Below are 14,355 nucleotides of genomic sequence, written 5' to 3' on the forward strand. Positions count from 1 at the left end.
TTTTTAAAACTCCAAACCATCCAGCCTTTTAACAGAATCGGCTTCCCAGTCTATGTGTGGAAAATTAAAATCTCCTACAATCACTTCAAATACCTGCTATCTCCTTACAAATTTGTTGCTCCAATTTGGCTCCCCATTAGGTGGACTGTAACTGTTACTACACCATTCCCATTCCTCAAATCCACACAGATAGTCTCACTAGACGAATCCTCGAGTCTATCCTCTGTAATATTTTCTTTGACAAGCAATGCCACACCTCCCACTCTTGCCCCCCCCCCGATTCAATCACACGACAAGCAAAGAAATCCAAAGAAATATTTAGTTGCCAATCACACCCCTCCTGCAAACATTTTTCACTAATTGCTACAACATCATATTTCCAGGTATCAATCCATAATATAAGCTCATCCACCTTTCTTACAATTCTGCTCGCATTAAAATAGATGTATTTAAGAAACTCTCCACCTCTTCCTCTCTGTTTATACACAACAGTACAAACAACTTCATTATCTTTTTTCTTCCTTCTCCCCTATATCCTTGGTCTGTGCGGTCCTCTTCTCTATCACCTGCTTATCCTTCCCACAGACTGGCTACCAGCCTGCTCTATTTGTGAACTAACCTAGTTTCTGCAAATTGATTCCCACCCCCAGCCATTCTAGTTTAAAGTCTCACCGGATGCCTTAGCAAACCTCCCGGCCAGGATATTTGCCTCCCGAGGATTCAAGTGTAACCCATCCTTTTTGTACGGGTCACGCCTGCCCCAAAAGAGGACCGAGTAATCCAGTAACTTGAATCACTGCCCCCGCTCCAGTACTTTTGCCACGCATTTATCCTCCAACTCATTCCATTCCTACTGTCACAGTCGCGTGGCACAGGCAGTTTTCCCGAGATTCCTGCCTTTGCGGTCCTTCTTCTCAACTCCCTTCCTTTCTCCCTATCTTCGCCTTTCAGAACAATTTCAATTTTCCTACCTATGTCATTGGTGCCGATATGTACCACGACCTCTGGTTACTCACTATCGCACTTCCGGATATCCTGGTCGCGATCAGAAACATCTCGGACCCTGGCACGAGGGAGGCAAACTACTATTCAGGTCTCCTGACTGCGTCAACAGAATCGCCTAACTGACCCTCTAACTGTCGTGTCCCCTATTAATACTGCCTTCCTTTTCCTTTCCCTACCCTTCTGAACTACAGGGCCAGACTCTTTGAGCCAATGGCAATGCCCCTGTCGTTTCCCCCAGGTAGGTTGCTTCAACCCCCCAACAGTACTCAAACTGGAGTACTTATTGTCAAGGGGTACCGCCACTGGGGTACTCTCCAGTGCCTGACTCTTCCCCTTTCCTCCCCTAACCGTAACCCACGTCTGCCTCCCGTGGCCCTGGTGTGACCACCTGCCTGTAACTCATCTCTATCATCTTCTTCCTCTCCCAGACCAGACGAGGGTCATGGAGCAACAGCTCCGGTTCCCTAACACGATCCCTTAGAAGCTGCAGTTCTGCGCAGCTGACACAGCTGTACACGTCCAGGAGGCTAAGAGTCTCCGGGACCTCCCACATCCGAACACCGAGAACGACAAGCTGCCCTGACACTCATAATTCCCCCCTTTCCTCAAATAGCAGGAAAATTAAAAGCTGAACCTAATTTGCCTCGCCCGATTCCGCCTAAGCCCGTTGAGGCAAAGCCCTTCAGCCTTCACTCTGCTCCCGGCTCACACCGCTGCCCGCTGTATAAAGCTGTGTTCCTTTCAAATCTTCCCTACGTCACTGCCCAACGTCACACGCCTGCGCAGTCCCGCCTCTCTTAACTCAGATGAGAAGAAGAAAAGATCAAAATGGCTCCCGCCGCACTCCCGTTCTGATCCTCAGACTTCCTTCTCCAAATGCGGGTACTGACATGGGCTGTGGGAAGAGAGGGCGATGTGGAGTCTTCTGGTGGTTGACTCAGATCTTTAGGGAGAAGGCTAGCCAGTGGGATTATTACGGGGACTTGCAAGAGTGGGAAGTGCAAGTATTTTGGGGGCTGTGGGGCGAGAGTGGAGCTATGGAGATCTTTTGTGAACTGACCAAGGTTGTGGGAGAGGGTGAGGCAGTGGGAGCACTTCAGTCCTTGGCACATGTCTGTGAGCGGAGAATGAGGGAAGGGGTGTACTTTGGGGACAGACACAGATCTGTGGGGAGAGAATGGCTCAGTGAGAGTACTCTGGGGACTGAGACACGCCCGTGGGGAGAGCATGAGAAGCGGGAGATGATTGGGTGATTGACACAGGTCTCTAAGAAGAAGGTTGAGCAGTGGGATTATTTCGGGGACCGGCACGGGGCTGTGGGGAGAGAGTCAGACAGTGGGCGTAGTTTGGACTGACACTGATCTGTGGGGTGGGAGTGGTGAGTGTGAGTACTTAGGCAGAAAACACAGGCCTGTGGAGAGACACCAAAGAAGTGGGAGCATTTTGAGGACTGACATGGGGCCTTCGAAGACCCTAGTGCTGTGGGAATATTTTGGGGAATGGTACGGGCCTGTGAGGGGAAGGTTGGGTACTGTTATTATTCTGGTCACTGACACCGATCTTTGGGTAGAGAGAGGGACAGGGGATTACTTTGGTGACTGACACAGGGCTTCAGGGAGAGAGTGGGTCAGTCGGAGTATTCTGGAGACTGACACGGGGCTGTGCTTGGAAAGTGGGGTTGTTAGGTGCCAAGAGTCTATGGCGAGACACAGTATCACTGTTTTTGGGGACTGAGTGCTTGACGTGATTTGAAATTGTTTACCACTCTTTGACAGGAAAGTGGCTTCGAATGTCGTGTTGCGGATGAACGGTGGAGACTTCGAATGCGGTAAATGTTCAAATGACACTGAGGATAAATTGCGGTCAGGGTCGTGCACGCTTCATCTGTGAGAAGTCCGAATTTTTGTATCCGGATATTTATGAAATGATAAAGGATCTCTGTCAACAACCGGTGGGACCGACTTGAATATAGAGATAAAATCCTCTTTCTCCCCCATTTCTCTTAACCACTCACACTACCCCTTCCGTACCGCTGCTCCTCACCCTTACCCTATTCTCTTCTTCCATCACAATCTTACTCACCATCTTGCCCCCTCTTTACCCTCGTCCATCTAAAGTCTATCTCCCATCCCTCTCTACTCCCGCTTCCAAATCTTCATCCCCTTTTTCCTCACCCCCCCTTTCTTGCCACCCTTTCTCCCAATACCACTTCTGTTCCCGGTCTCTCCATCTATTATCTACTCTATCTCTACCCACTCTCCCCATCACACTGTGTCCCTTTTATTCTAAACCAACTCGCTCCAGGCTTCTGTCTTTAGGTACTCTAAACTCAATCATGTGCGTTAATGCTCCCGATACCCCAGTCCTGGGGAAATAGAGTGCCCGCATTCGCCTTATCTGTGCTCTCGTAGTTTTTTACACCGCTGTAAGGTCACCGTAAAAAGTCTCAGAATTCCAAACCTCGCTCCATAACTCAGCCCCTCCTGTCCCGGCAGCATCCTCGGAAATCCCCCTCTGCAATCTTTCCAGTTCGTTGAGATTTTTCTTGGAGCAAGGCAAGCAGAACTGAACTCCATACTCCAAGTGCGGCCTGTCCGACGTCATCTGCAACTGCAACGTGACCTCCGACTCCCGGACTCAGTGTCCTAACTGATGAAGGCCAGCGTGTCAAATGTCCTGTCCACCTGTATCGCATCTTTTCTACCGGATTCACGGTCTGTTGTATTATCTGTGACGTAGACCACCTGAGATTTGTTCTTATGAAGAATCAGTAGGGCGCAAATATGTAAAATTAACGTCAAATGCAAAAAGCTAATAAATGCCGCTGAAATGTGAAGGCGGTGCTGATGCGTTCAAGAGTATGCCGTCGGAGGGGAAGAAGGTGTTCCTGGTTCGTTGAGTTTTCAGTCTCCTGTTCGTCGTCAACTCTCCTTCCCGGACGACCATCCTCGTCACCGTCATACACGACTTCCCCTACAGTCCCCCCCGCTTCCGCCACCGCTGTATCGATCCGCACTATGACCCCTCCGTCCCCTATACTCCGTCCTGTCTCCGTTATCTCCTCCTTCCCCAATTCGGCTCTCCTTCTCCCTGACCCGAAATATCCCCTGCAGGTCCTCCATGATTCCGTTAACTCTCCTCCTCCTCCACACGTCGCCCTCTCTCTCTGTTGATATGGAATTATGTAGGGGGGGGAGGTGACGTCTGTAATTACACCACCCAGCCCCCTTCCACCGGATATAGATCTCTGATTTCTGAGCCTCTGCCCTGTTCAATGTGAACAAGGTCATCGTTTGGTTCGATGACACTTCTTCCCCGTGAGTGATATCTCACCTCCAAGGCCTTACTCCAACCAAAACCACACCCTCTTCCAATTCTCTCCTGTTCCCTGCACATCCTCTGAACACAAACACACGCACATTCTCCGAGCCTGACTCACAGTTCAAGACTTCAGGATGGGCGGAGTTTTGGGGATTGCTGATAGTGAAGGAGCTTCGGAATATCGGAGTTTCTGAAGTGACCCGGGGGAGTAAGCTTCGGTTTCTGTCTGAACCCGGGTGTGTGCGATAGGGCGGTCCGGAGAAAGCGTCACCCAGTGTCTAAATTCAGAACAGTGTGATGCGACTGTGTGGAGGGAGTGCACTCTGTGCCTGACCCCGGGGGTATGTGATGGGTCAGTGTGGAAGAAGCTTCACTGTGTCTGAACACGGGAGTGTGTGATTGAAAAGTGTGGAGGGAGTTTTACTCAGCGTCTGACTCCGGAAGTGTATGGCATGACGATCTGGAGGAAGATGCACTCTGTGTCCTACAATGGGAGTGTGTGTTGGGACGGTGTGGAGTGTGGAGAGATTTTCACTCAGTGTTTGAATGTGTGTGTGTGTGTGTGTGTGTGTGTGTCTGTGTGTGTGTGTGTGTGTGTGTGTGTGTGTGTGTGTGTGTGTGTGTGTCTGTGTGTGTGTGTGTGTGTCTGTCTGTCTGTGTGTGTGTGTGTGTGTGTGTGTGTGTGTGTGTGTGTGTGTGTGTGTGTGTGTGTGTGTAAGATGAGCCAAATGAGCGATAAGAGGGAAAGAGTGACGGAAATTTGGATTTGAGTGGAAGTATGAGGGTTTATCTCTTTGAATCTTCAAGGAGGGATTTGTTTTCAGTTTAATTATTGTTTCTTTCTTTATAATCGCAAAATCAGAGAAGTAGCAAAGTCTGGAAGGAGAGTTGAATACTCCTTTGCGAAATGTGGGAAGGCAGGGATACCTCAAGAGTTCCTGACAACTTCACCTGTAAGAAGGTCACCCAGCTGTACCTTCTAACACTCTGCGTTACGGAGTCGGAACTGGAACTGAATGAACTCGGTATCATTCAGGAAGCCGAGGCGGTGATAGGCAGGACATATAGAGATGCATTTACACACAATGCGTAGGACACAGGAAACTGGGTGACAGTCAGGAAGGTGAAAGGTGTTAAACAGCCAGAGCCAGTGCAATGACCCCTTCGGCCAACCCGCTCAATAACAGGTAGACCACGTTGAATACGTCTGGATGGGAGGAGAGAGGTGCTAATGACCAAGCAGGGGAAAGTCTCACCGGTCAGGTCTCTGGCACTGATTATGATTCTGTGGCTCTGCAGGGAAGTGAGTGAAACATGGCGAGTTGTGTCGATAGAGTTGCCTTTGTTAGGGGAGTGGAAAAAATCTACTGTGGTACAAGAACGAGCTTCCTCGATGGGATGCGTTCCGTATCGTCCCCAGTATATTGGTAGGAAAATGGAACCGGTTCTGCAAGCTTATGTATGTGCAGATGTATCCAAAATTAGAAAGGACGTTCAGTTTAAAATGTGGCTAAAATGTTAGGGTTGGAACGAGGTCTTCGGATGTGTGAATCACTGGGCTCTCTTCCTCGGAAAGTGCGACCTCAACAGACGAGACGGTTTCATTTCATTTCAATTCAATTCAATTTAAGTTTATTTGCAATTCTATCACACGTGACGTTCAGGGCCAAGCTGCTAAACACAATCCCAATTTTCACACGCGGCACAAAGCATTCGTAATATGTATAAAGTCGAAAGACTGCAAGCATATGTGGGAAATCAGTGAAATACTCTCACGGATAATGCAAACGCGCACACAAGCACGCACGCGCGCACATATTTCTATATAAGCAGCTTGAGGTCCTAGGCACTTGAAAAGCCACAGAAATCTACAAGCTACAACAGATGAGCTTGTCGTCTGCCGAGCGGACACTGCGGGCAGCACAGAGTCCTGCCGGGAAGCCGCGCCACAATGCCCCACTTTGTGCAGCTCCTTCATTTTCTCCGCCATCGAGCAACGCTCTCAGATTACACTTGAACCGGATTGGAACTAATATCCCAGCGGGAAGGTTTGCCATTAAAAAAGGGGTTGTTGTGGTGTTTCAGCTAGAGTTGCATGGGGATTATGACCAGAATGATTGAACAGATAGTTCAGACATTGTTGGGACAAATGTTGTTAAGACTTCAGACGAAGTCAACACGCCTGCTGGGTCTTATGTTCTGAACTGCGTACGTTTCAATGCAGGAAGTATTGTATGAAAGGCACATGAGCTCAGGTTGGGGGTCAACGTCTGGAAGAACGATAGTTTAGCCATTAGTAAGACTTGGTTGCTGGAGGGGCAGTTCTGTTAGCTCAACCTTCCAGTTAACCGCTGTTTTTGTCGTGGTTATATTTGTATAATTTAGGCTGAGGCGAGGTATTCCTCGTGGATTCAGGTGGACCCAAGGGAAATGAAAATGATGGAAAATGATGAACTCATTCATGGGGCTTCATTATCGACCACCGACAGTCTGGGGATTTAGAGGACCAAACCTTTGGAGAGTTCGGAGTCTGTTGTAAGAGACATTAGGTTGCGAAATCGGGTGAGTTTAAATTTCTTGATATTGACTGTGAGCCTCATACTGTGAAAGTACAACTGGGATAGTCTTCTTAATCTGTTAATAATGTTTCCTGAATCAGTGGATAGAAAGTCCCAATGAGAGAGTGCAAAACTTAATCTCATCCGATCGAATCGGACACGCCAGGGAACAGAAGATTGTGCAATGGGACCACTTTCCCTCTGTGATGGTAATGCCATTAGATATAGGGTTATTATGGAAAAGGATAGGTTTAAACTCGAGTTTAGTTGTTTTATGACGTACAAGACGAAAATAGACCAGATAGCTTGAATCTTTCACCCCCAGGGTGGAAAAGGCTAATACCAGAGGACCTGCATTAAGGTGAAAAAGGTGGGTTCAAAGGAGATGGGTTTGGCAAGTTTGTGTTGTCAGAGATGGACGGGTGATTGGAAAGTGCTGGCAACGATGGTGGTGGAGGGAAATCCATAGAGGCGTTTAAGTGCCTCTTTATCAGGCACTTGGGTGTGCAGGAAATGGAGGGAGACAGATGTTGTGAAGCAGAAAAAACTCGGTTTAGTTGGTATATCACAGCTCTTGGACCGAAGGATCTGCTCTGTCGTGTGATTTACGTTCTCTGCTCTGCAGAAGGAGCAGAGAGATTTGAGCTCATCGGGTGGAAAGAGCAGAGGGTTGGGTAGAACAAGGAACTCGACGATTTATCGACAAACAGAGGGAACGACTGATAGCATCGGCTGTGAAAGACGCACACCGACTCCATCTTCAAAGGGACACTGAAAAAAACCCTTACAGTGTTTCGGTGTCTCCGACACAACCCTCGTCGTGATACGAACACGCCCCTCACAGTCAGACCCACACACTGACAGACCCTGCAGTGAAACAAGGAAACTTCCTCGCTGTTTTCATTACACCCTCCCTCCACAAAGCCCCTCCCCGAATCCGTAAAACACTCCCTTTCCAACACTACTTCTCGTCCCCGTCACACATTCCCTGCAGTACTCCACTCCCGTCTCCGTCAACCGCCCCTCACTGACAATCTACCCCGTCTCCGTGACACAGTCTCTACCCTGCACACATTCTCCGTCTGGGTCTTGCCCAACATTCACTACACGTGACCCACCCATTCCCTTAAACCCCAACCCGTCTTCCTCAACCTCTCCTTCTCATGCACTACTCCCTGTCTCTGTCACACACTCCTTACACAACACCGATTCACATTCATTCAGCCTCCCCCCTTTACAGGCTACTACGTCGCCGTGACCTAGTCCCTCCGCTGCACACACCCCGTCTCCCTTATCCCCTACCTTCCTGTGGCACCTCCCACGTATCCATTACCTCCTCAATCTCCTAAAACTATCTCCATCACGGTCGGTGGTCCATTCGCCTCCCTTACTGCGTTCACAGGCAATTGTGGGGACTAAGAGGTACAGATGACGTCTGTTGCTGCACCCCCTGACTTCCGCCATGTATCTATCACCAGGTCCTGGGCGTCTCCACAAATACGCATGCACAGACCGGCCGTATGGTTCCAGCACCACTTGACTCAGTGGCTACAATCTCACCTCACTTTCCCTCTCCTCCCCTCTTCTCCTCTTCTTCCCTCTTCCATCAGCACAGAATCCAGTCACACACACACACCATCTCCGAGAGTCACACAGAGTTCGAGAGCACTGGACCGCCGAAGGGCTGGGTATTGGTGAGTGGCGAGACCGGGGAAGGGAGGGAACTGCGCACTGTGTCTGACTCCAGTGGAGTGTGCTGCGATGGTGCGGGAGGTACTTCACATGTCCTACCCCGGGAGTGTGACGCGATAATATTTAGGCTTTGGACAAGCTGTGTTCTGGCAAAGATGTACTTGGAAAAATGGAGCCCAAGCGCTGATTAACCTCATTGTAAAGGGGAACGGATTGTTCTGTGAATAGTTAGAAGATTTGAAGGAGAGAGGGACTATGTTGCACAAGGCTCGGGAGTCCACACTGTGAATGCGACAGGGCGCCGGCGCCTGCAATTGGACACTGCCAATGCGCTTACGGTGACACAGCCACACACCCCACCATGACAGCGACTCGTCTTTCACCGTGACTCCAGTGGATCAACTCTCCCTGCCTCGAAGCACTGACACCATCTTCCCCGCTTCCATTAACCCCTTCCCTCCATAAACACCTCCAATCTCCCCTTTCGCTTTATATAATTATAAAACGTTTTAGTGTCCATTTCTATGTGAGCAGATGAGTTGGTATCCCGGTGAATCAGCTCATAGTGACGATTCAGCTTACAGAGAGGTGGTACAGCGGCCAACGGACTGGTGCAGAGCCAGCAATCTGTCTCTTAATGTGAACAAAACAAAAGACATGGTCTATCCCCTGATCTATCATACTTCCCCGCCCCGCTCTTCCCGTCCTCTGAGTTCAGATCTCTCTCTCTTACCCTCCTGCAGAGCAGTTAAATGATACAACAGATGAAAGGAGAACCTGCTGCCCGCAATCCTGTGCAAAACCAATTAAACTAAATCCTTTCTTCCTGCGCAATGTCCATCTTCCTCCATTCCCTGTACATCCACGCGCCTTTCAAAGAAGCACTTAAACACCCCTATCGATCTGTCTCATGCACAAACCTTGGCAGCACATTCCTGTCAAGAACGGTCTCTGTGTAATCAAGACCATGGCCAACACAGCTCCTATCAGCATAGCCTCTCTCCACTTAAACTCTGACATATTCGACATTTCCATCCTCAGGGAGGAATGTACAGGAATTTCGTCTATTTCTGTCTCTCGAAATGGTTTGACTTCTATCTGTTCTCCTCTTAGCCCACGCCGCTCCGGGAAAACAAATACATGCCGACTGTCTGGTCTACCTGTGTCTCTCATAATTATATAGAGTTATCTACAAGAACATGGTCATTTATTTATTATCCCTCATTTCCACCCATAAGGGCCTGATTATGACGAGTTCTCATGTCTGTCCTGACTGAGCACTGCAATGACAGATTCTCTGCCCTGTAATGTCACCCATCCTCCTTTAATTCCTTCCGCTTTTTGACCTCATCACCTTAAATTGAATTGAGATGAAATGACACCGTTCCGCCTGTAGAGGGCGCATCTTCCTTGTCAGAAAGCCCAATGATCCACATATTTGAAGCCCTCGTTTCGAACCATCCACCTGCTAAACGGTATGTTCATTCTACTTTTTTTTGCCCACGCCAGCACGTACAGAACCGACTCTCTCTTCCTACCTATAATACAGGTTCCTATAACGGCCGCATACCATCGAGGAATCTCCTTCTCGTCCGCAGAACCTTTTCTCTGTTCCCCGAACAAAGAAAACCCTAGTCTTAGTCTTGTCTCACTGGGACGGTAATGGACCGGGGCATTAAATTCACCGGCAAATCCCTGACCTCACTTTGCAGGACCACTTCCCTACTCAAACCGATGTCATTGGTCCGTACGTGGACCATGACCTGCAGTTGCCTACCCATCATCTTAAGCATAATCGAGAAGGAAGCAATCAATAAACGGCACAATATATATATATATACTTCTGAAGTTTGAAGTCAGTTCTCTCTCAAGCCTCTCCTCGCTGAAGCATCGAAGTTATAAAGCCTCAATTGTCCAGTCCGATACTGTCCTCTCCAGCAATGGCCGCTCCGCTTGCCGCTGCCTTGTGTTTGTTTCCACTTGCTGATGAATCCGATTCCGTGATTGGTCGCTGCTTAAAGGCCGTAACTTCGGTAAAGTACCGTTTTCCATGCACACCGCAGAATGTGTGAGTTCCCAATTTCTCGTTCCCTGCCGCTGTCTGCAGCCTGATTAAACGCCGATTCATCGCCTCACACTCTACCGGAGTCAAAAATGGGCGAAAACCCTCCAGTCCCGACTCTCCCCTCTCATCAATACCCAGCGTTTCGGCATTCAGTGGTCCCGAATTGTTTGTGCCTCCCGGGGATTGTCTATGCATGTGACCCGATGGTTTTCTGAGGGAAGGGGGAGGAAGGCAGGACAGTGGAGCCCACAGACGGAGTGTTCAGATTGCAAACATTAGAGCAAGTGGTGTCGGTCCACACGACCGGCCTGTACACTTAGAGCTCTGGAGAGACTCGGAAACGAGAGACTGTTAACCGGTGGAAGGGGGCAGGTGAGAATGCCGGGGAAGGGCAGTTGTGCAGGGCAGGCCGTGTCTCACGGTGATCGGAGGTGTTTATGAGGGGAAGGGAATAATGAAGATGGGGTGGGGAGTGACAGTATTAAGATGCGGGGCATGTTTGTATATTGGTTTCACGATGAAAGACGTGTCGCTGTCACTGCGGGGTGTATGACAGTATCATCGCATGCGTTTTTCAGCTTCCCATTGTGGGCACTGGGTCCCTGTCCTATTCACAGTGTGTGTACCCCAGGCTTATACACATAACTCCCTCTGACCTTTAACATTTCCCGCTATTCACAGTATAGTCCGCTCCCTTCGACACTGAGATAAAACAGCGCCTGGGTTCAACATTACCGAAAGCACATTTACCAGAACACAGCTTTTCCAAATCCACACATTCCCATTCCTTTCTGATCCCAACAAATTTGGCCTTGATCCCGCTGAGAGTCTAATCCCGAGTCCTGGCCCTATGCAATTCCATAATTACCTTGAGACAAATGGTGTTATGATCAGTAGATACAAAAAGTGCAAACAATGGCCTGCCCTGCACAACTGCCCTTCCCCGGCATTCACACCTGCCCCCTTCCACCGGTTAACAGTCTCTCGGTTCTCAGTGCGCTCTAAGTGCACTGGTCGTGTGGACCGACACCACTTGCTCTAAAGTTTGCAATCTGAACACTCTGTCTGTGCGCTCCACTCTCCTGCCTTCCTCCCTCTTCACTCAGAAAGGTAACATACAAACCTCTGACTCCTGCCTTGTCCCATTCCGAAGTAGGGGATCAAGTACTGATTTTTCTCCCGTTGGACTTCTATGTGCTCATCATGGAATCTGCCCTGAATATTTTTCAGAAAATCCATCCAACTGGTCTTTTTGCTGTATGGGACTCAGTCAATAGGTGGGAAGCTGAAATCACCTGCTATCACAATCTAAATGTTTCCTGCAACAATCTGCGATCTCTCGACTGATTTATTCCTTCTAATCCAGCGGACTGCTGTCTGGTCTCTCATGTAGCCCGATGAACATGGTCATACATTTCTGATTCCTCATCTCCACCCACAATTCGTCAATTGGACGGGTTCTCCAGCGGACTGCTGTCTGGTCTCTCATGTAGCCCCATGAACATGATCACACATTTCCTATTCCTCATCTCCACCCACAATTCGACAATTGGACGAGTTCTCCTGTCTATCCCGACTCTGCACTGCGGTAACATTTTCTCTGTCCAGTAATGTCAGCCATCTTCCTTTCATTCCTTCCGCTTTTAGACGTCAAAAATAAGGATCGCAGAAATATTGTGCTGTCCCGTTTTTTTACTCTTGCCACCAATTCTCAATAATGGCTGCAATGTAATAATTCAAAGTGTTGATTCGTGCCCTCAGCTCACCTCCCTTTCTTTAACTTCCAGCATTGAAATACCGGCAGCTCGGGACAGTAGGGGCATCATGTCCAACCTTCTGATTCCTGCCTCTGTCTGAGATCTTTACAACATCTGACTCCAGACCAAATCGCAGCCTGCCCTTTGAAATACCCGCAGCTCGGGACAGTTGGGGCATCAAGCTCAACCTTCTGATTCCTGCCTCTATCTGAGCTCTTTACAACATCTGACTCCAGACCAACTCGCTGCCTGCTCTGAAGCTTTAAACCCCAACCCCTGCAACTCGGGTTCAACAACTCTGCACCAAACCCTCTTGCACAGTCCTGGCAAATTTTCCAGCTCAAATTTAGATCCCCTCCAGCTTAGGTGTAAACTGTCCGCCATCTCTCTGTATAGATCCTAACTTCCTTTGAAAAAAAAAACACAAGGATCCCAAATTTTGAAGCCGTCCTAAAAACACTGTTACGTACTCGTGACACATGACAGTGGAGCCCTTGTCATGTGACTGGGGTTGAAGCTGTACTGGACTTGAGGTGATGGTCTTGTGATGGTGGAATGATGTCATTTTCCCGCCAGTAGAGATCATGTGACGGGTTTTTTATACAGGTTATAAAAGGTAGACCCCACCCTGTGAGGAGGGGCAGTTCGTGGCTGGATTTGCCAGTTTGACTTCATGCCACTGCGTGTTTGAAGTGATGACGCAGTTTAGCTGAATGATGAAGTTTTTATTTAACGCTAAAGTTTAAAAGGTCATTGCCAGCAGGTTCTTTATGATTCTGTTAGTTCGAGGAAATTAGAGGAGAGTGAAGATTCAAAGTTGGAAGTTAAAGATCGAGGAGAATCGCTTTCTACGGTGAAACGGGGGCGACCTTTGTTTGATCCTTATTTGGAAGGATTTCGTTGACTATCTTCGTGTTAATCCCTAGGTTTAACTAGAAAGGATTGAAGGTAGTGGAGAAGGAAAGGTCAGTGCCTTTAAGCCGTTCTGTTTCGTGAATTCTTCGTGAGAGTTTCGATGTCGGGGATCGAAGCAAGCGACGTGAAAGAGAACCTAAATCGTCCTATAAAGTCTCTCCTTTTAAATGGACTGTGAGCATATCGAACTTTTGGCAATACCACTTTAAAGAACTGTTTTTGGAATATCACTTTTCGAACTGTTTGGGCTGCCGCTCAGCCGCTGTTTCCGGTTACGGTAGTGTTTGTTTACTTTTGGGGGGGTTTGTTTTCTGTGTTTAATAAACGTGTTGAAACGTTTAAGAAACCCTTGCTGAACTCATATATTTATTGTTGCCTGAATACGTAACAACACGAAGGGCTGGGTCCCATTGGGAGTGGAAGGGACGGGCTGGGTCCCATTGGGAGACAACAGGAAGGGCTGGGTCCCATTGGGAGTGAACATCAAGGGCTGGGTCCCATTGGGAGACAACAGGAAGGGCTGGATCACATTGGGAGCGAACTGGGAAGAGTGGGATCCAGTTGGAATGTTCGGACGACTGGAGCGAATGGGTGGGGGTGCGTCTCGTTAGAGATGCAAGTGGAAGCAGTGAATGGGAAGTGGTAGGGTATATCGGGAGTGCGGACTGTGAGAATGAATGGGAAGAGGTGGATCCTATCTGGAATGCAGACAGTGCTCGGACGAGAGCAGCGAATAGGTAGTGGTGCATCCTGTTAGGATTGCGGGTGGTGGGAATGAATGAGAGAAGATGGTCTTTGATTGAGAGCGAGGCCTGTGTGAGTGGACCGGAAGGGAAGGCGATGCGTTATGGGTTGGGACGGTGAGACAGAACGCCAAGGAGTGGGATCTCGTTTGTGTGGTGGGATGGTGTGGAGGGAGATTCACTCTGTGTCTGACCCCGGGAGTGCCTGATGGGACGGTGTGGAGGGAGATTCACTCTCTGTCTGAACCCGGGAGTTTGTGATGGGACGATGAGGAGAGAGATTCACTCAGTGTCTGAAC

This window comes from Hypanus sabinus, unplaced genomic scaffold (genome assembly GCF_030144855.1).
Source record: "Hypanus sabinus isolate sHypSab1 unplaced genomic scaffold, sHypSab1.hap1 scaffold_1327, whole genome shotgun sequence".
NCBI lineage: Eukaryota > Metazoa > Chordata > Chondrichthyes > Myliobatiformes > Dasyatidae > Hypanus > Hypanus sabinus.